At 33.8% G+C, this 21983-nt stretch overlaps 2 long non-coding RNA genes across 2 annotated transcripts in view; both read left to right on the forward strand.

Annotated features, from left to right (window-relative positions):
* Positions 1–274: 274 nt before the first annotated feature.
* LOC123659678 overlaps positions 275–21983 on the forward strand; it is a 47283-nt gene continuing 25574 nt past the window's right edge. Inside the window, exon 1 of the long non-coding RNA XR_006744056.1 lies at positions 275–409. This is a non-coding gene — a long non-coding RNA (uncharacterized LOC123659678). The remainder of the gene's footprint in view (positions 410–21983) is intronic.
* Positions 13666–21879, forward strand: LOC123659679. Its single transcript, XR_006744057.1, has 3 exons — positions 13666–13676; positions 15028–15037; positions 21801–21879. It is a non-coding gene; the product is annotated as an uncharacterized LOC123659679 (long non-coding RNA).

Here is a 21983-nt window from a genome sequence, read left to right on the forward strand (position 1 = left end):
TGGCCTTTACCTCTCAGTGACAACCCTACATTCAATTATCGTTCGAAAATGAACTTTATTGTTAAATAGCTGCATTCAATTTTAATTGGCATTTGAATGGTTGTTAGAATTGTTTCGTGTTGAAGATTTATTCTAATGTGGAATTTGGAGGTCACGATTGTTCAGATTCACCAACAATATTGGATTGGTTCCAAGCGGTGCAGCGACAATGCATCTTTGTTGGCAGCCAGCGAGGTCGCCATCGCCTTGAAGACTTGCTTCCGATCTGATCGTAAATAGCTTTATTGTTTAATTGTAACTAATCGCTGCTAAGGCTGCTTGGCATCCTTTCATTTTGCATTAGACATTAGATTTTTACGAGCAATGTCGATATATTTTAGTGTATGTTTCCAATTTTGAGCTAGTATCGGTATGTTTACTTGTATATTTATTTAATGACTTCGGCATGATTTTAAATATTTAGTTTCTAAAGACTTTTAATCGAACAAAACTTGACACAAATGTAATTAACTTTCAAAGTTAATGTAAGATGTCGTAGTTTTTATGCTCACTTAAATGTGATAAACTTAATAGCGTAATATCTTTTAACTATTTTGAGGTACCAAAAAATAATTATTTTTTGTTTTAAACACAGCAAAGTAAAACTGTTAAAAAATAGGGATTTCTATATCTGATATGTTGTTTTCGATCATGATCACGATTTAGCCTGTAACATCCCACAGCTGGGCATAATAATAATAATAATAATATACTTTATTGCACATTTAAATAAAGAACAAAATTTACATAGGCATAGGCTTTTTTCATGTAGGAGAAGGATCGAGCTTAATCCCCCAAGCTGCTCCACTGCGGGTTTATACTTCATACTGCTGGCTGGCGAGGAATCGTTTCACTGCTCGTAGTTTGTCTTTAATCGACAAAACATATGATAAAAGTACTACTCGCTCACCACTATGAAACCCTAAAACTCGCTTATAATCGAGCTTGCTAGCTTATTTAAACATAATTGTACTGTCACCAAAATCCAAAGTGTATACAAAATTTCAGATTAATCGGTTGACAGGAAGAGGGTGAAATTTGAATTACTAAATTTGACCCAAGAATAATAAAAAATAAAACAAACGGGGTGAGCTAAATAAAACCGTTTAAAAAAAAACATTATTTTTTCTGTATAAATTGCACAAAATAAATAATGTATAATCTAATCGTAAAACACTTTACAGTCGTACAAATCATTTAAAACTTAACACAAGCTGACCATTTAAACAGCAGACGAGTTCAGGTACCAGGGCAACATAAACAGGTGGAGGATCGAAAGGAATAAAAAAGGTCGGTTCATATTAATCGCAATAAAAGGCGGTGACAGCGCATAAATACGATATGGCGTATCGGTGGTGCGCCGATCAAACTGCGCACAATAAGTAAAACTTTATCGTTGATCGACGCGCGCGACTGTAAATCACGGGGCGCGCGCTCGCTTCCATGAACCGTGCGCTGTAAGAGGCTGCGTCTTTTGATTAGATTTACGTGAAGAAATCCATAATGGAGTAGCTTTTTTTATATAACGAATTCGGCAAACAAGCGTACAGCTCACCTGATGGTAAGCGATTATCGTTGCTTATGGGCGACCGCAACACCAGAAGCATCGCAAGCGCGTTGCCGACCTTACCCCCAATCCCCCCAGCAGCGATGGTCACCTTTACTCACCAACAGGGACACAACACTGCTTGAAAAAAGTATTATGTAGCAGTGATCTTCTGTAAGGTCGAGGTACTACCCTAATTGGGCTGCTCCATATTTTGAGCAGGAAATTTCCTGCTGTGCCCTACTTCAGTAAAAAAATTGTAGTTCAGTTTAGAGTTTTTAATACTTGGTTGGTAGTTCGATACATCAATTTATAAAGTTGGTACAAATACGTACTACGTTCTGGATCTGAGTCTGAGTGTAATGTATGTATTTATGTATGTATGTAATATATCTATAGCAGTCAGCTGTTACCTATAACACAGACATATAGGTTATATATCTTAGCAACAGACCGCCTTATGTATATGTAAAATATATATAAAACTAACTGTATCCGCAGTTTCATTTGACTTATTTTAGGTAACGAACGTATTAAAATATAATATAGCCTATAGCCTTTCTCAGTAAATTGATATTCAACACACACAAAAAAACAATTCGAACCAACTATCTCCTGATGTTTTTTTTTTTTTTTTTTTTTTTTTAATAGTAGAGGGGGCAAACGGACAGTTGGCTCACCTGATGGTAAGTGAAAAACAACATCCACAGACACCCGCTACATCAAAGGATTAGCAGGCGCGTTGCCGGCTTTTCAAAAAGGAATATACTCTTCACGCAAAGGAATATACTGTTAACGCGTTTAAACACAAAAAAAAAAAAATTTAGATTTATAATATTAGTATAGATTTTGAACTCTCACAAGGGAAGTGCACATATCAATAAAATTCGAAATAATAATAAATGTATCAATATCAGTTAAGAGGTAAGCGAGGTCAGTTCAGTCGTGGAATACATTACTAATTCGCGTTACTAAATTATTATTTGTAACGAATGGCTATCGTTCCTATTAATTTTTATTAGCATTTTCGAACGATAAACGGTCACTGCTTGTGAGTGTTTCGTTTTTAATCGTTTTATATGGAAAGTTTGAATTGGTCTGTCATGTGGTTCGATTACCGAACCTTATTTTCTTTTCATTTTTACGCTTTTCAATGCTGTGTGGCTACAGCATTAAAGAATAAAGCCACCCCCTCTCTTCCTGTGGGTGTCGTAAGAGGCGACTAAGGGATAATACAGTTCCACTACCACCTTGGAACTTATAAAGCCGACCGATGGCGGGATAACCACCCAACTGCTGGCTTTGAAATACACAGGCCGAGGACGGGCAGCAGCGTCTTCGGTGCGACAAAGCCAGCCCTGCGGTCACCAACACGCCTGCCCAGCGTGGTGACTATGGGCAAAACACATGAGTTCACGCTATTTTTGACTCGAACTTGTGGAGGCCTATGTCCAGTAGTGGACTTCGATGGGCTGATGTGATGATGATGATGTGATGTGTATCTTTTTGGTTCGACAAAATATATTTTTTTTAGGTTGTAAAGGAACTAGTTTGATCTTTTTAATTTAATTACAATATACTTGTAGATGACATAATGTTTTTGGTTTTATGTGAGAAATAATTATTTGTATTTTGTTTTAGAGTTTATTTACAATTAAATAAATTATATCAATATAGTTGTAATAGGCAGACAAAGTCACGCGCATAAGATGGCCATAAGACGTTTTTATTTAAATTCATATAACTTGTCCGAGAAAGGTGTTGAGAGTTATATTTAGAAGTGAATCAATAGATAGTCATTTGATTTGATTAAACTTTATATTTTTGATCCAATTTGTGAATATTACTAGACTATAGACAAAATTCGTTTAATTTATAGATAGCTAAAGAAATTGATTTAGGTCATACGCTAGAATTAGTGAGTATCCAATGGAGTAGAAGGGATAAGCGTTAGGTTTTGAAATGGGTTACAAGTAATATTTACTTATTTTTTTTTACTTTCAGTTCTCTACTGATTAGTTTGAAGCTCAGTGGAATATTGTAGTTAGTCGACATGTAATGGGGATGGCAAATACTTTTGCACTAACACGTACAATAATATACAGATGTTTGATGCGGTCTGGATGTTGTGTTTGTATATTTTATACACTCGTCATAGGATTTCAGTCTAACGAGAGCCGATGAGTATATTTCGTTTATTGCTAGTTTGTAAAGCGTTTTCTGTTCTTATTGATGTGATACTATTCTACGTATAAATTATATTTAATAAAATATAACAAATAACTTTCGAAGAAAATATGAACCAATTGACCAATTGGTTATAGGCTGGCAGACATAATGAAAAACTATTTTACATCGATACAAGTAACATTTTATATTTTTATTGTATTACAATTTGGCTATTATTTTATTCTATTTAAATGCATTAAGTCTTCACTTCGAAGATTTCGCAGTGCTTGAAGACAAAAGTCTTCGAGCAATGCGTTCTGCCTGTGTTAACATACGGAGCTGCCAGAGTAGAAATTTTTTCGTGTTAGAAGGACCGGACCTGGCATGCCTGATCTGGACCAGATAAGGTATGTAACGCAGAAGATTTGTCTGGACCTGATTGGGATGAGATGAGATTTCCTGATCGGGTCCAGATCATTACAGTATGTAGTATATCTCATCCTGATCAGCCGGTTCGGTCTGGTCCTTTTCAAAAACACGAATGTATATTCTTGAAAAAGTTGTTTAATAAAAAAAAGCAAATTGATATTATAAATACGTTACTTAACATATTTATTATGATATTTATTTCCGTTTATTTTTTCCAATGTATTATTTATTTTTGTTTTTATTTTAAATATCAATTATTTTTATATTATTAATTAATTATTATTATCAATTAAATTTTATTTATTAACTTCTAATAATTAACTACTAATTAACTACTTCCTAATACTTACGAATGCTCCACCGTGTAGAAATGAACTCCCTGCTAGACTGTCCTGATAACTGTATGTATACTAAGTGCGCTTAAAAACATTGATAGCACGATTCAGGCTCAGTTCGCGTAATTTCTTTCAGACTATCCTGATCTGAACCGGATCGGGTCCTGATCCAGTATGCCTTACCATACTTGATTATATTTTACATCAGGCTGTCCTCATCTGGACCGGACCGGATCCTGATCCAGTATGCCCTACCAAACTTGATTATATTTTACATCAGGCTGTCCTTATCTGGACCGGACCGGATCCTGATCCAGTATGCCCTACCAAACTTGATTATATTTTACATCAGGCTGTCCTTATCTGGACCAGACCGCGTCCTGATCCAGTATGCCTTACCATACTTGATTATATTTTACATCAGGCTATCCTGGACCAGACCTGGTTCTGATAGAGCTTGCCGGATCTGGCATGCCTCATTCTATCCTGATCCGGTCCAGATACATGATCTGGCTGAGCTTGACCTTTTTTCTAGTCGAGTACATGATCTGGTTGAGCCTGACCTTTTTTCTAGTCGGGTGAGACATAGACACTGACGAAGGGCCAGTCCCTTCGTCAGTGTCTACGTCTCACAAGTTTAAAGTCACTCAACGTGCAATGGAACGCGTTTGAGGGTTATCTCAAAGATAAGATTAGAAATGAGACTATCCGCGAGGGAACGAAAGTAACCGGCATAGCTCACGGAATTAGCAACTACAGCAGACAGGTCCTGGAGTGGAGACTGCGTCTTGGCAAACGCAGTGTGGGACGTCCTCCGGTCCGTTGTACCGGCGATCTACGTAGGATTGCCGGTGTAGACTGGATGAGGATTGTGGAAAGCCGGGATGTCTGGCGCGAACTTGGGGAGGCTTATGCCCAGTAGTGGACTGCAATAGGCTGAACCGACTGACTGACAAGCATTAAACCAAATATCACTTTATATTCTTTTTTGATATGTTATGCCATTTGTATGTACATGAAGTTAATGTTCAAGATAATAAATTAGTAAAAAGAATGCGAAGCGTTTAAAACCAAACGTAGTCTATGTTAGCATTTAAAATTATTATTATCGACCTAGTAGTCTAATAAAGCTCGATACATTTAAAAGTGTAAAATAAGAATATAATTAAATACATAAAATACAATAAATTATACTGGAATGTATTTTTATTTTTAAATAGTTTCGAATTAACACAAATAAATCGATTACATTATCAAGTTTCAAATGTCACAAAATGTCACACATTACGTGACAAGAAAGTCGTCTGAGGTAATCTCTATAAATATTTGACATTTTTTTTTTATATCACTAGTTCGGCAAACAAGCGTACGGCTCACCTGATGGTAAAAGATCACCGTAGCTTATAGACGCCTGCAACACCAGAGGCATCGCAAGCGCGTTGCCGACGCAATCCCCAATCCCTCCCAGGAGCTCTGGTTACCTTGCTCATCAACAGGAACACAATACTGCTTGAAAACAGTATTATTTAGCTGTGACCTTCAGTAAGGTCGAGGTACTACCCCAGTCGGGCTGCTCCATATTTTGAGCAGGAAATTCCTGCTGTGCCCTACCTCAGTTAAATTAAATTTGTTTTTTCTAGTCTTTAACCTAATAAATATTATTTTATTTATTTATTTTTATTATATATATATATATATATATATATATATATATAATAAAATAAATGAGTGAGTAAATCTAAATGATTTTTAATATATTTTAGGAAAGATAGTAGAGAAGATCTTTATTGCTTGTACTTGACTTTTTAAATACGTAGTAAGTGGGCTACAAAACAAATCAATATTTTTTTATTACTTAACCAAGTTCTTAGTCTAATATGACCAATAATCAGTTGGCGACGAATTTAAATTGTAAAAATGCCTTTTACAATGACCTACAAACTAATGTAATAAAGAGCAACGCATAAACTAGATTATATATATATTTTATTCATTTTTTAACTGTCGTCGGACCAGACGCGATGACATTTATAATTAAAAAATGCACAAAACAATGGACGAATAATACTAACATAAATTATTTGTTATAAAATATAGAAAAATATGTAAACGATTTCCTTAAAAGTTTAAGATATATATTGTATTATTTACGGTAAATTTAATTATTTAAGTAAATTTTATAGTTTTATGTAGGCACAAAAGGAAATGTCCTGCTCAAAGTATGGAGCAGCCCGACTTGGGAATTATCACAACCTTTACAGAATACACAGCTAAATTATATTATATAGTAGTGTTGTGTTCCTGTGGTGAGTACGGTAGCCAGATATCCTGGGAAGGTCTGGGGTGGGGTCAGCAAAGCGCTTACGATGCTTGTAGTGTTACAGGCGTCTATAAGCTGCTGTAATTGCTTACCATCAGGTAAGTTTATTTGTCAACCTCATTCATCATCATCATTACAGCCTATACAGTCCACTGCTAGACATAGGCCTCCACAAGTTTATTTATTTATTTATATAAACTTTATTACACAACTCCAAAAAAAAAAACAACATAACAACACATCAAGATAACACGTTGCGAAAAAGGCGGAGTTTACGCCAAAAACAACGTGAACTCGTGTGTTTTGCCCATAGTCACCACGCTGGGCAAGCGGGTTGGTGATCGCAGGGTTGGCTTTGTCGCACCGAAGACGCTGCTGCCCGTCTTCGGCCTGTGTATTTCAAAGTCAGCAGTTGGATGGTTATCCCGCCACCGGTCGGCTTTTTAATTTCCAAGGTGGTAGCGGAACTGTGTTATCCCTTAGTCGCCTGTTACGACACCCACGGGAAGAGAGGGGGTGGCTATATTCTTTAGTACCGTAGCTACATAGTGTTTGGCAACCTGGTTGTATTAAAAGATATTCAATAGCAAGCATCATTCCTTATTCCTAAGCATTGTCCGCGTTCCTAGTAATCAAACAATTGTTTTCTATCATTCATTGTTATCTGAGTTTAGAGAGGTGAAGGTTATACCTTAAGTTTTGACTGGCTTTAACATTGCCCATGACTGAAACAGTTTCTATCTATAGATGTAAAATAGTATAAGAAACTGATTTGTTAATATCTTTATGAATTAGACTGGACCAATGATCTACGTAAGATAGCTGTCAAGGGCTGGACTTAGGAAAGCTAATGTTCGCCGGCCAATAGTCGGGGGACTTCGGCCGGCCGGACGACACAACCCCACATGTTGAGTGGTGGACTTGTTGTGAGCGAGGCCACCCCCACCATAGTGCCGGGGCCCGGAGGTTTCGTCCGGGCCTACCGCCGGGGCGAGGTGGCAAATGCGACCCCATCTCGCCCCACCCAGGCGGACGACTGCTCACACGTGTTGGTTTTTTAGTCATTAGGAGTCTGACATAACCCTCTGGCACCCCCGAGCTGGAGGGTATATGGGAAAGCCAATGTTCAGTAGTGGACTGCGATAGGTTGAATCAAACATTTAGCTTCATAACAAAACTTAAATTGAATTTTTATTTAGCTACATTTCAAAACTGATATTAGCAGTGAATGTATGTTGTAAAATGCATTGAGTCGAAATTTGTAATAAAATATATTTAAAATCATAAAAAAAATCAGTTTAGCAATTTAAAGTTATTTATTGCATGCTCTTTTAAACATAAATTTAAATTTATTTGGATAGCTTATATCGTATGATAACTATAATAATATATAATAAAAAAAAAGTCGCTCACTATTTTAGTGATGCGAAACGATCGGGACACGATAGCGTACGACACTGCGTCCCGTCCTTGCGGTTAAATCGCGCCACGGAACAAATCACGCGGTGCCACTAATTGATATTATCTATGCAACGTCGTTTTGTTAAAACTTAACATGGTTTCACGTATGGTAACAAAGAAATTATTTTTTATATTTATTGAATTTTAAATTATAGTTTGGTTTCTTGGGAAATATGAGTGTCTTCTAGCTGTTTTGTTAATATCAGACTAATAATTAAACGACATGCTGTAGTAAAATTAGTGGTGATATAAACACCATATATCTTCTATACTTAATGGGATGAGTGATGTTCGTGTAGTCCCGCAACATTTTCAAAAGGTAAGAGAGGTAAATTAAACAAGTAACCTTTTTTATTATGTTCACCTTTCAGTTAATATCTAATATATTTTTCATCAAAATTTGTACTGAAATTAATGATACATAAAAAAAACGGTAAATAAATCTAATGAAACAATATTATTTATATATATGTTACTAGCTGACCCCGCAAACGTTGCCTTGCTATATATGTTATAAACCCCCTTAAACCCCCGTAACTCAGGAGAATGAAAAATAGATGTTGTTCGATTCTCAGACCTACCCAATATGCACACAAAATTTTATGAGAATCGGTCAAGCCGTTTCGGAGGAGTTTAACTACAAACACCGCGACACGAGAATTTTATATATTAGATTATTAGTTTTAAATGTTAAATCATAAACAAGAATAAAAAATCGATATAATATTAATGAATATATGAATCGACAGATACAACTCTATTAAAAATTGTGTTAATGAGCGTGAAATATAATATGTTCGATCACAAATTCGTGATATACCGGCTATGAACACAGCTAAGGGTCACAGGTCATCGTTAGAAGAAATCACTTTGAAATATGTATCAAGATTATATTTAATTTGTTTAAATAATCTTGGTTACTTATGAGAACGTTTGAGTCCGGTCACATTGCCTAAAATATATCTATTTTTGATGTATATAATTTTGCATAAATACGCGATTACCTACATACTAATATATTTTACTTTATCTGTTCTGTTAGATTCGATATTTAATCTTTTTACTTATTGAATGTTTTTAAGTAATATTTTGAATATATTAGTTAATAGAATCTATAGGAAATTAGATGTAATTTTTGTAAGTTTGTAACTAATTTTACATTTGGATCGATTGCTAAATAATAAGTAAATACATTATTAGATCTGTAAAAAATTATACCTATCCATAGGTATGAGTGTAAACACTGTATAGTTAGCTATAAAATAGCTACCTATTCCGATAATTTTCCAAAAATAACAAATACGATTTTAAGAAAAGAAAAAAAAAAAACCTTAAAACAGTAACATTATATCGTTAAAAATGAATCAACTTTTTTTATATTTGTAAAAATATTCTTTGATCGATAACAAATTATCTGAGACTGTGGTTGTTATCGCGGGATCTCGGGGCACAGTAGCGCGGGATAACGAATCTAACGCGACATCACTAAAATAAATTTAGTGTTGTGCTCGACCCCGGGTTAACTACGCTACGATGTACCTCACTATTTCGCGCCGATTCATCGATATCGATTTTATGTGTTTAATGACTAATAAATGCAGTGTGTTTATGGTTATATTTATTTTTTAAGATCATTACTATTTCATTGATATTATTCACTTTATCTATTAATAGTATATAAATATCTATAAGTAAACTTTAATGCATTTAAAAAATATAACTTAGATCATATCTATATTGATGCGATAGTTATTAGTGTGGATTGAGACAATTTTATAGAAGTAAGTATAGATTAATTGCTAATAATTGAAATTTTAATTTAAAATTTCTAGATATTGTCTGTGATAAGCGCCATTATAAAGAAATCATGAATATAAAAGAGTAGCAGTTTATTTTTTATAAAACAATCTCGTTTTATTTAAAAAAATAAAATCTTTTAACCGCCACAAAAATGTCAGAGATTTACGATATCGGCTCGCGCGGTATTCGGTCGCGCAATATGGCCGCGAAATATGGCGACCGATGCGCGATAGTACGATCGGATACTCGGATCGGAGTGTAACTTGATTGATGAAATGTAGGTTCTTAATGTGTTCGGGTTCTTGTTAACGTCTGTAAATTAGAGATAACAGAAACGATAAATAATGACTGAATAAAAAACCCTTTTTTACCGTTTTGCAGGAGCGTTTCGGATACATGGATCGTTCATATTCTTAGACATGGACATTTATTTTATTTGATTATGATTTGTAGCTTAGTGTATGAAATATTTTGTAGTAACTAATTGTAAGTCTTTTTATTTTAATTTCTTAGTATGTTAGAACATTAAATAATTATATTTTTTATAAATATCGTGTTCCTAAGCATATCGAAATAAAATCTAAGAGATGCGACGTTTTTTTTCTTAAATACTTTATGAATATATGTTTCTACTTAATTAAGTGATCTTATTAAATAAAATTCATGTATGCGTTCCATATTATATAATTATATTCGGCAAAGATGAATCAGACAGCCAGTTAGTCGATGAATAAGGACATGTCATTTTGTAAGTGTTGATCAATGTAATTTTCAAAATATAACAGTTTTTAAATTATTTTAATGAATGAAAACAATATGCGGTAATAATCAATTACTAAATATTATACAAATACGCTTCCAATAATTATGTAGAATTAGGATAATATTATCAATTTACAAGGTCCATTAAGTCTAGATACTAATAAGAGAGATGGGACTATGTATGGTTTTATCTTTCGTTGTTAACGGCTAAGCTGTATTAACGGAGACGACTTAGTGAAAATGTACCAGTTATTTAGTTTAACACGCTTATCCTTGTACTGATATAATTGGAACTGGTTTACTTTACTGGAGACTAGATATCGTTCCCAATTTCACCCCTTCTTATATATTTGCCGTATTATTGAGTGACACTGTTACTTTTTACTGTTTACTGTGTGTGTGTGTGTTCAAAAAACTGTTATTTTCTTCTGAGTTGTAATTTCGTTTCGGTTTCTGGTGTTATATGTTTTTATTTGTAGATTTTATATCACCAGTGGTCGCCCAAAGGTCGAAATTCGACCATAATAAAAAATTTAAATCAAAGAGAACCAAAAAATTATGAAAATAAAAACCGTTTTTAAAAAATTTCGATTTGATCAACAATAGAGTATAATATGCATGTGTGTGTCAAATACATGGTAGTGTGTGTAATGGTTTTTTATTGCTTTAACATATTTTTATGCATGATCAAATAAATATTATCATTCTGCACTCTTACTCTGTATAAACTATATGTAAGTGTGCATTTCATATTCCCCCTTCCACGCAATTTTCGTAAAAAGAAGTATAAAGTTTTTGATTCACATATTAATATATAGATTATGTACATTTGTTCTAAAATTATGTACAGTTACCTGTTGCCTAAAATACAGACATTAAGTTGCATTCCTTAACGGTGTAAGATTTAAGTATAGACGGTCGTGTGTTTATGTTAAGCTTATATATATTGTCTCTTCTTATATGTCGTAGTGTAATGCACCTCCAATGAGGTTATACTCCAAAAATCAAGTTCCCTAATGGTAATAAAATGTTTTGGTCGGACTCGTAAGTCTATAGATAAGATCCGACAGAAAAAACACACACGCACACACACCCATATAAAGCCTTTTCAAAGTGACTTCCGTCAGGCTTAAAGCTTGTTAGCAAAAAATATTCTGCTTCTGAAAACTCTCCTTTCATCTCTCTAGGCCCAAATTTAGTTTGTATGTTTGTGTTATATCGTCTTTTACTGTATGTACTTAATAATTTATTACAGAGCTCTTTATGAAGTGAAATTTACGAAATGTTTTTCTCTTCTTCTAAGTGTGACGTATATACAAACACGTAGATAACGACAGATAGCTCTACAGATCATATTTAAGTAAATATTTGTCAAGAGCAAGGATTTAATCTGTGACCAGTAACAAAGCAGCTACGAGTGTATACAATATGCATCAAATCGACATAAATCTATTTAACTACAAGAGCTCTTATGATAACCATGTTTGAATAATAACACGAGTGTGCTTTAGACCACACGACTAAAGTAAAACTTCTTTAGCAATAGGCATGCACTGTGTCTTAGATATACGAAAAGTAACTAGCTATCAGAGAAAGAGAGAAAGAAAATATGTGCTCGCGTCTCTCTCACTCTTGCACTGTTCGCCTCGCCCGATCACACTTTTCGTAACGCTCTTGTCACGCATTGACCAGCTTACTCCCCAAGTTAAGCGTGAATATAATTGTGTTTGCAAACGAAAAAACCGACTTCAATTACATCGACAAGTAATTAAACGTAAGTAGACGAAATAATATTAACAAACGCACTAGTCGTCACTGCGATTTTCGAGGATTCCCATCGATTCCTCTGGGGTTTCATTACCAGATCCAAGTTTCCTTATCATAGGATATCTCCTTTCAAACAAAAAATTAATTATCAAAATCGATTTATAAACGACGAAGTTATCCCCGAAACTATATATATATATATATATATATATATATATATATATATATATATATATATATATATATATATATATATATACATGGTTGAATTGATTAACCTCCTATTTTTTTGAAGTCAGTTGAAAATAAGAAACATTTTACAATCGAATATGAAAATAAAGTCATACAAAACAAACCATTGATGTGTAGATGTTAAAATACTTAAAGCAGTAAATTTGTTATATTTATTCTCTTGTTTTTTTATTGAACAACACCTGCTGATCGGTGCACGGCACTTAGCGATCGGCGCCGGGGGAATAAACAATGCGATATCGTAGAATTATAGCACCGCTTCGTACTGCGGCGACATGGTGGGATTGATGGTTTTATGCAGTATCTAACCAGTTGTTTGATATATTTTTTAGTTGACATTTAATATTTAGTGTTTTTAAACATTAATTAAGTCGATTTATATTTATTTAAAATAAATATTAATATCTTTGGCGATGTTTTTGTAGTCTTGGCACATTTTCTTGAAAAAAAAAATGTTTAACGAACATAAGTAAACCTAATACAAAATGTCGGTGACAAATGTTTTCTTGTTTTAATTTATTAAGTTTTTTGTTTATTTTTGACTTTTAATACTCGTCAAATATAAAAGCTTAGTGTTAGATTAACTAATATGAGAATAACGGATTAAGTTAAGAATAAATACGATTTTTTTTAAATCGATAAAAATAACAGATTATAATGCTACAAGTATTTTTAATAAAAGTAAAAGAGGTGCAGTAGAAAAAAATTAATGTTTCAGGTTTAACGGACCGCTAGAAATCATTTCAGGGCTAACAAAAAATGATCACTGACAAAAATAAAAAATATGTCACCTATCGTTAAATACCGTCCCGCAGCGAGATCTAAGCGACCACCCGGGTCGCGACACGCGCTAAACCGTTCGATTTACGGACGCATCGCACTGCTACCTAGATAACCCGCGTAGTGACCGCCCGGTACTACCGACCCCGGGCTATATTTTTTGCCCTTTACGTAGATTGTTTTAATAATATATTATACCATATACAATACTGTAACATTTGTTTTTATTAAAGTAGGCTTCAGCGGGATATATACTGCTCAAAATTTGAAGCAGCCCGTGGGGAAATACCTTAACCTTACAGAAGATCTCTGCTACATTATACTGCATTCAAGTAGTGATTAGTTGAACACTGGAAGATATTGACAGAGAAGGTGGGTACCGCAATGTGCTTACGATGCTCCTGGTATTGCAGGCGTCTATAGACTACGGTAACCATTAAACTAACGCTCATCTGATGGTAAGGTGAGTCGTGCGCTTGTTTATCATTCTAGTTGAATAAAAAAAAAAAAAAAAAACTCGCGTAGTGACTGCCCGGTACTAAGGACCTCGGGCTATATTTTTTACCCTTTACAAGGATTGTTTCAGTAATACATATACTATGATATATACGAATGTAATATATTCGAATGTCTATATGATTCACAGGATTATTCATAGGATCGGCAGGAAGACAAGACAATTAAATATGTTTTACTGAACTTCTATTAAGGTTGAACTTTGTTGAGGTAGTGAATGTTGAAGAAGTTTATAATGAGATTTATAGAGAACCATCAATGTTTGACGAAAATCTATATTTTTTAAAAATGATAATAAATGTGTCATATATGGGGTATTCAAGAATTAAAAAGTTTCTTCAGAACGGTATTTTCCAAAACCGAGCGTTCACTATTACAGCTGGGCTGTAGAATTTAGAAAGTGTATCAAATTTATGGCATCAAATCTGACCAGAGTATTAATTATCGAAACAACTCACATCTTTAACTTAATGATGTTTTAATTTTATGAAGCTGTTACTATTACGTATGTTGTTTTAGAAGTAATCGTAAATCTTCATAATGTTTATTAATTTGTTAATTATGGAGTATATTTAAAGAGATAAATCTTGGGTCTGACGTTGATAGTAAAAAAGATCAATCATAACTCACACGACACACTGAAGCAGTGGTCACAGCAACTCGCTGTCTTGTTAGCGGTCGCATGCTCGATTCCTACTTATGACAAATATTTGTAAAGTTGATACAAATTAACATGATATGGACGTTTGTATGTATTGGGCTATTTCCAAACGCTGGTTTTAAAAAGTTACAGCTGGTATTGAAAACTATACGTATTGACTGCAAGCTGATCTTCAGCATTGATAGTTCAGTGTTTAGCTCGTCAGCTCTTGGCCAGCGCCAGATGTTTTAGTAAAAGTTTTAACGGTAAAAGTTTTGCAAAAATCATATATGATAGAATTGTTCCTATTCCGCGCGGACGAAGTCGCGAACAGAAGCTAGTGTGGAAATAATTGTGAGTGACAGTTTTATGTACACATTGCATAAAAGTTGCGGCCATAGTAGTTATTGATTTTAGTGTTGCTTTGATTGTACTCACAGTAATGTATCTTTTGAATTTCTTACCAGTCCTTAACAGTAGAATTTATATTCCAAATAAAGTGTAAGGGAATAATAGATTTGCAGTTACTACAACAAATGTATCAAATAATAAGTAATTATGTTTGTATAATGACAATTTAATTATTTTTTTTTAAATTTTCTTTCAAACTTAAATATGAGTTTTGCTAATGTTATAAGGATGATTCGGGATGATGATGGAGTGGAGTACCGTGGTGGCCTGTGGTCAGTAGTGAGATTTTATAGGCTGAATCATGAAACGTATACGTATGACGGATTTTTTTTAAATTCGTCAATTTAAAACCTAACCTTTTTACTTTTGCAATACGTCAAATATATTTTGTAATTGAGACAGTTCCATAATCTTTTTATTACCACACAAAGTTGCATGTAATATTTAAAATTTAATTCATATTTAAAACACTTATAAATATAACAGACGATTTTTAACAATCTAAATATAAGAATACCATAAATATAACATTAAAAAGGTAGCGTCACACTTAATTTACGGCGCTATAAATATAAATAAGTAACGACTTAAAAAATGGGTTCAAAAGTCGATCGTATATCAGATGAGCAGTCATCAATGTCGGACTCTCATTCTAGATTGGTACTATAGACAATAAACCTCGATTTATTTCCATTTGTATCGTAAATTATCCGGACACATTTAATACTCAACCATTTTGAACTATTACGGAGACATAAAAGTTAAACAATTTCGATGTTCGAACTGAATTCGGATCGTAAATCATGATATTGTAATGTGTATCTGTGTTTAACTGTTGATTAAAAAAAACCCTTTGTTTAGGTTGACTTATAAGGTAAGGCCGTCAACTAGTCATCACCAGTTTTGCATAATTGTTACAAAAACATTGTAAAAATTGAGAAGCTAGAAAGTGTTCATCAATAAAATCAAATCTCTGACCCACGTTTGGCGTTATAAAATTTGGGTTCTTACCACTACCGGCTAGTTTCAAGATCTATGTATCTCTGAATTTGCTTAATAGAGATATAATTTTGTTTTAAACTCCATACAAATTGTGTTAACAACCTATGCAAACCAACCTAGCATAAGCAAAATCAGAGATAGATAGATTGTCGAAATCGGCCGGTACGCCGAACGCTGCTTAACACTTATAAAAAAAAAAGTAAACTCCTGGCCATTAGAACTATAATTATGTTTATATAATATTATTATGACGACTCCTTAAAGCAGCGGTCAGCGGTCACACTAGCTGTTGCACTGATGGTTGCGGGTTTGATCTTCGCTCACGGCAAACATTTGTATAAGCCATAGAGATTTTTGTCGTGGTCTGTTTGTGATTGTGTATTGTGTGTATTTTCGGACCTCCAACATAAGAGTAAATCCTAGTGAAGGCCGTTGAGTAGGAGGCATTTAGTTTATTTTTATTTTTATACAACTAGGTCGGCAAACAAGCGCACGGCTCGCCTGATGATGATGATGCAACACCAGAAGCATCGTAAGCTCGTTGCCGACACTACCCCCAATTTCCCCCCAGGAGCTCTGGTCACCTTATTCAACACAGGAACACAATACTGCTTGAAATAAGTATTATTAAGCTGTGATCTTTTGTAAGGTCGAGGTATTTCCCCAGTCGGGCTGCTCCAGATTTTGAGCAGGATATTTACTGCTACGCTCTACCTCTGCTGAATTAATTATTATTATACTTATCAAAGTATACAAATTTATTATTATACAGGTTAACAATAACAAAGTAATCGTTATTTTTGATTTTTACCCGACTGCCAAGGAAGGGTTATGTTTTTCGCGCGTATCTTGTATGTATGTATGTAATATTCTTTACTACCTCACATTTCCAGAACCACTGAACGGATTTATTACCCGACTGCCAAGGAAGGGTTATGTTTTTCGCGCGTATCTTGTATGTATGTATGTAATATTCTTTACTACCTCATATTTCCAGAACCACTGAACGGATTTATTAACCGACTGCCAAGGAAGGGTTATGTTTTTCGCGCGTATCTTGTATGTATGTATGTAATATTCTTTACTACCTCGTATTTCCAGAACCACTGAACGGATTTACATAATTGAGGTATCGCTAGGTTCGTCTTAGCTGCCCAAGTGTTCTTAGATAGGTGACATTAAAAAAAATCAAACATGGCGGTTGTGCGAAGCCATTGTAGTTAATGAAAAAAAAAAATTTTTTTCGAATACTAACAATATGGGTATCAAATTTAAGGGCACAATACAAGGATTTTAAAAAGGTATATCACGATTATTATATTGTAATATTCATTTAAATATAAATATTCTAACCTGTTTAATATATATTTTTATTAGAAATCAATACAAATTTATTTCTATTTGCATAGTAAAGATAAGATACTGACAGGTTGAATTATATGAAGTTATTGTTTTAATCAGATAATTATATCTTATAGAACAGACATCGGGAAGCATAAAGTAGTGATTTTATTGTCTTAACGGCGATGGTGACCATATTACTTAATTATTTACTTATTAGGCGTATAAATTTATTTTTGTACGGCTCACCAGATGTAAAGCGTTTACCCTAGATTATAGACGTCTGCAATACCATCGTAAGCGCGTTGCCAACCCTACTCATAACTCTCCCCAGGAGTTCTGGCTACCTTGCTAATCAACACAACACTGCTTGAAAGCAGTATTACTTAGCTGTGGTCTTCTTTAAGGTCGAGGTTCTTCCCCAGTCGGGCTGCTCCAGATTTTGAGCAGGAAATTTCCAGTTGTGCCCGACCTCTATATTTATTTTTCTTTATTTGCTTCAAACTAGAATTATTTGTGAGTAATTAATTACATCCACCAAACATAGCTTACGAAACTCATTTACTAAAAATATCATTAAGAATATAAAACTAATTTTCACTATTTTTAGTCTCAATTTTTAATATTGTAGAATAGAAAAAAAAGGAAAATAATACAACGTAATACTAAAATACTGTTTTCATTAATATGTATCACGAACTATTATCAAAACAGTTTTTACAGAAGTATAATTATACTATATAAATTACTCGTGTTTAACTTTATTTTTTACTGTATGTGTATTTATAAACATAACATAACATAACAATACACTTTATTGTACACGAAAACAGAAATAATACATATTATGGACTTAAACAGAGTATCATCAGGCACAAAGGGCGGCCTTATCGCTAAAAAGCGATCGATAGAAGCGATATAAAGTATTCTATATAATTTTATACTTCCTATTTTATTTTTTGTACGTATTTAACCAACCCAAAATACTAACATAAACATATAAAAAAACGACTACTTTAGACCGCACGAATGAAGTAAAATTTCTTCAGCTCCTACGGTAATATACGAAACGTAACTCTCTCTCTTTCTATCTTCACTAACTTATATCTTCCTCTCAAATTCCGTTCGCCTCGCCCGATCACACTTTACGTAACGCTCTCGTCACGCACTCACCAGCTTACTCCTTGAGTCAAGCGTTCGTAAAGAAGTTTTATATATTAATATATTCATGATCTATGTTCTTACTTTCTTTGACTTACTATCTAGTTGTTGAAACATAATTAGTTTGAATCAAATTTAATACCTAGTTATACTTTAGTAGACGCTTATTATAAATATGGTCACCATAATCCAAGGCGCCTCAATCTATGGCGATTCATACAATCGTCTTGATTCATGACTCTTATCATTTCTGATTCGATTTGATTCGACTGTGCGCGTCTGTGTGTGGTCTTCTGAGTCTTTTGATATATTTTATTTGATATAATACAATTTTTATTGGTCAATACGCGATAACAGAACATACGTTGATAAATTTGATGGACAGGTATATACATAATATATGAATGAAAATGGATGTATGTTTGTGATTTGGAAACGATTGGGCTATTTGCATATTAAGTTGATGTAGTTGTTTGTGTGTTGTCAAAACAAAAGTCTAACTTTAAATTTATTTTAAAACTGTAAAGTTCAAGATTGTTGCCGTATTTAAATAAGCTAACAATCACATTATCAAATGTTCTTTTATCAAAATTACTTTTTTTTGTTCGGTTTTCTGTCTAATTTATTGTAATATTATTTTTTATTTATGATTTTTTGTATTTGAATAATTAAGTTTAGTCTATTGTATTTTTAAATGCAGATTTGTTAAGTTCTAGACAGGAATTGAATTGGTTTTTAATTTTTATTGTCTTTTTTAATATATTACTTTAGGTATAATGATAATTGTATTAAGTTAAGATGTGTATTCTTAGTATATTACGTTGGCTTCCTAGTTAATAAAATTAAATAAACTTTGAGATTATAACTGACTAATAAAAGTCCTACCTCAGTTCACTTCAGGCATCTAGAACAATAGATATAACAGTAACTTAGCTGATTCCTTTTCGTCAAAACTTTAAGAGAAAAAGACTAAACTCACCTGAGTCTCAGCATATTGACACGAGTGTAGTGACATTTAGCTTACAAATATTTTTACATGTTGCTTCAGCCTGTAATATCCCACTACCGGGCATAGGCCTCTTTCCCCATGTAGGAGAAGGATCAGAGCTTAATCCACCACGCTGCTCCAGTGCGGGTTGGCGGATATATTCCCTACTATGAGTAACGATCGCTATCAGATGTACATGATGACAACCGGGACCGACAGCTTAACGTGCTGTTCGAGGCACGGTGGGGAGACCCACAAGGACTGCACAAACACCCAGACCGCGGCAAACACCGGTATGGCCAATACAAATGTTTGTCATGTGCGGGGATCGAACCCACAACCGCCAGCGCAACAGGTACAATCCATGGCTGTAACCGTTGCGCCAACGCGGCGCAATGGTTACACGTTGCTTTACATTGTAATTTTATTTTATTGTTTCTATTCCGATTTAAAGCGGATTAAACAACGACGGTAGACTAGTTCAGTATATGTATGTATGTTGAGATTTGTCGGGAACTGTCACTGCTTAAAATATTATTTGTAATAAACGTGATATATCTGACATTTGGTATAACAGTGAACGAATAAATCAGTTCGTTTGTCGCGACAATGACTAACTTCCAAATGCGTTCATAGCGCCGTGTTCGACCCTAGACTCAGTCGGAGCTTATAAATTAAGTCATTTGAATAATAAGTCTTGGAGCTATTTAAGTTACAAATAAATATTTGTGAATATGTGATGTATTATCAAACCCAATTTTAAGCTGAACGATACACCTTTTTGGGGCACAACACATATTGCAGACATTTTATCAGCCCTTGCAAAAAAGCTAATACCAAATTTTACACGTCTAACTTAAGTAGTTTAAGATCGACGATAGTATATTAGTCTATAACTCAATTACGACATATTGTTTTACTGTGTCCGGCGGTTTTGCACGCGTTAATTTAAGGAATAGCGTATTGCCGTTCTTGGTAATGATGGCTATCCGATATAAAAATAATTTGATCCAGTAGGTTCTGAAATTTGACCGTTTAACAAAAAAAAAAAAAAACTTTTCAGCCTTATAATATTAGTATCGACATTAAGTTATATGTATGTAAATACATTTGGTGTACATGTACGTATGTGAGTATAATATGTTCATGTGTATGTTACATAACATTTTTGCGCCCCATCCCAAAAGTTGCCTAGAAGAGATCGTTGTATTAGCGATACGACCGCCTGTTGCAATGGATACAAATTCTATTTTTATATATCGTTTGTTATGCTGTTAAAACCTTGTATTAGTGTGTGAAAGTGTAAATAAATAAATAAATAGGTTTGAAACAATATTTACCTAAAAATCATTTAAATATATTTAAGTTAGTTATTACCGACCTAATAGTAGAAGAGTGAGGTATACTACTCTCTTTCAAAAAAAAAAAAAGAACTTTCTGCTTTTCTTCTTTGAAACAGAAGTTATTAGCGCGTAAGTGGGACTCAGTAGAGTGTAGTAAGCAGTTGGTTATGGATTACAGCAGTGACGTCAAGATACCTTGTAATTATCCTTGTAACAATTTTTTATTTGAAATATAGTTATTTTTATTTTATATATGTATTTTAATTTTAGCAGCCTCTCTAGTAACCTCCTTTTCTATTACGACCAGTTGCAGTTGATTTTAAACAATCGATGTCGAGTCAAGTGACGTGAGGATGAGAGGCGATAATTATTGCATCTGGCTGATGCGCTAGTGATTAACTAATTCGACATTCGATCTTTTCAATTAAAATAAAAAATATATAGTATGTCTATAACATTTGTATTTTACTGGGGGACTATAAAATGCATTATTTAGTGTATTTAATTTATTTGATGGGTAATATAACTTGACGGGATGAAATCTCGAAGCATAGTCGGTGTAAAAATAAATGGATACAACATACATAGTAACAAACAGACAAATATAAAAAAAATGAATGTGCTTTAGACCACACGACGTAAGTAAAGCTTCTTTAGCAATAGGCCTGTATTATTATGCACCTGCACACACTAAGACACACTTAGTAATACGAAACGTAACTAGCTATGAGAGAAAAGTGGAGGAAAAAATGTGCTCGCACCTATCTCTCTTGGTCCGTTCGCCTCGCCCGATCACACTTTTCATAACGCCATTGTCACGCATGTTCCAGCTTACTCTCCAAGTCAAGCGTGCCTAAATAAGTTTTACTTTAAAAATAAACATCACGCAGGCAAAAACGTGTTGTACTCTAAGATATGATT

The sequence above is a fragment of the Melitaea cinxia genome, chromosome 14 (assembly GCF_905220565.1).
Source record: "Melitaea cinxia chromosome 14, ilMelCinx1.1, whole genome shotgun sequence".
Lineage (NCBI taxonomy): Eukaryota > Metazoa > Arthropoda > Insecta > Lepidoptera > Nymphalidae > Melitaea > Melitaea cinxia.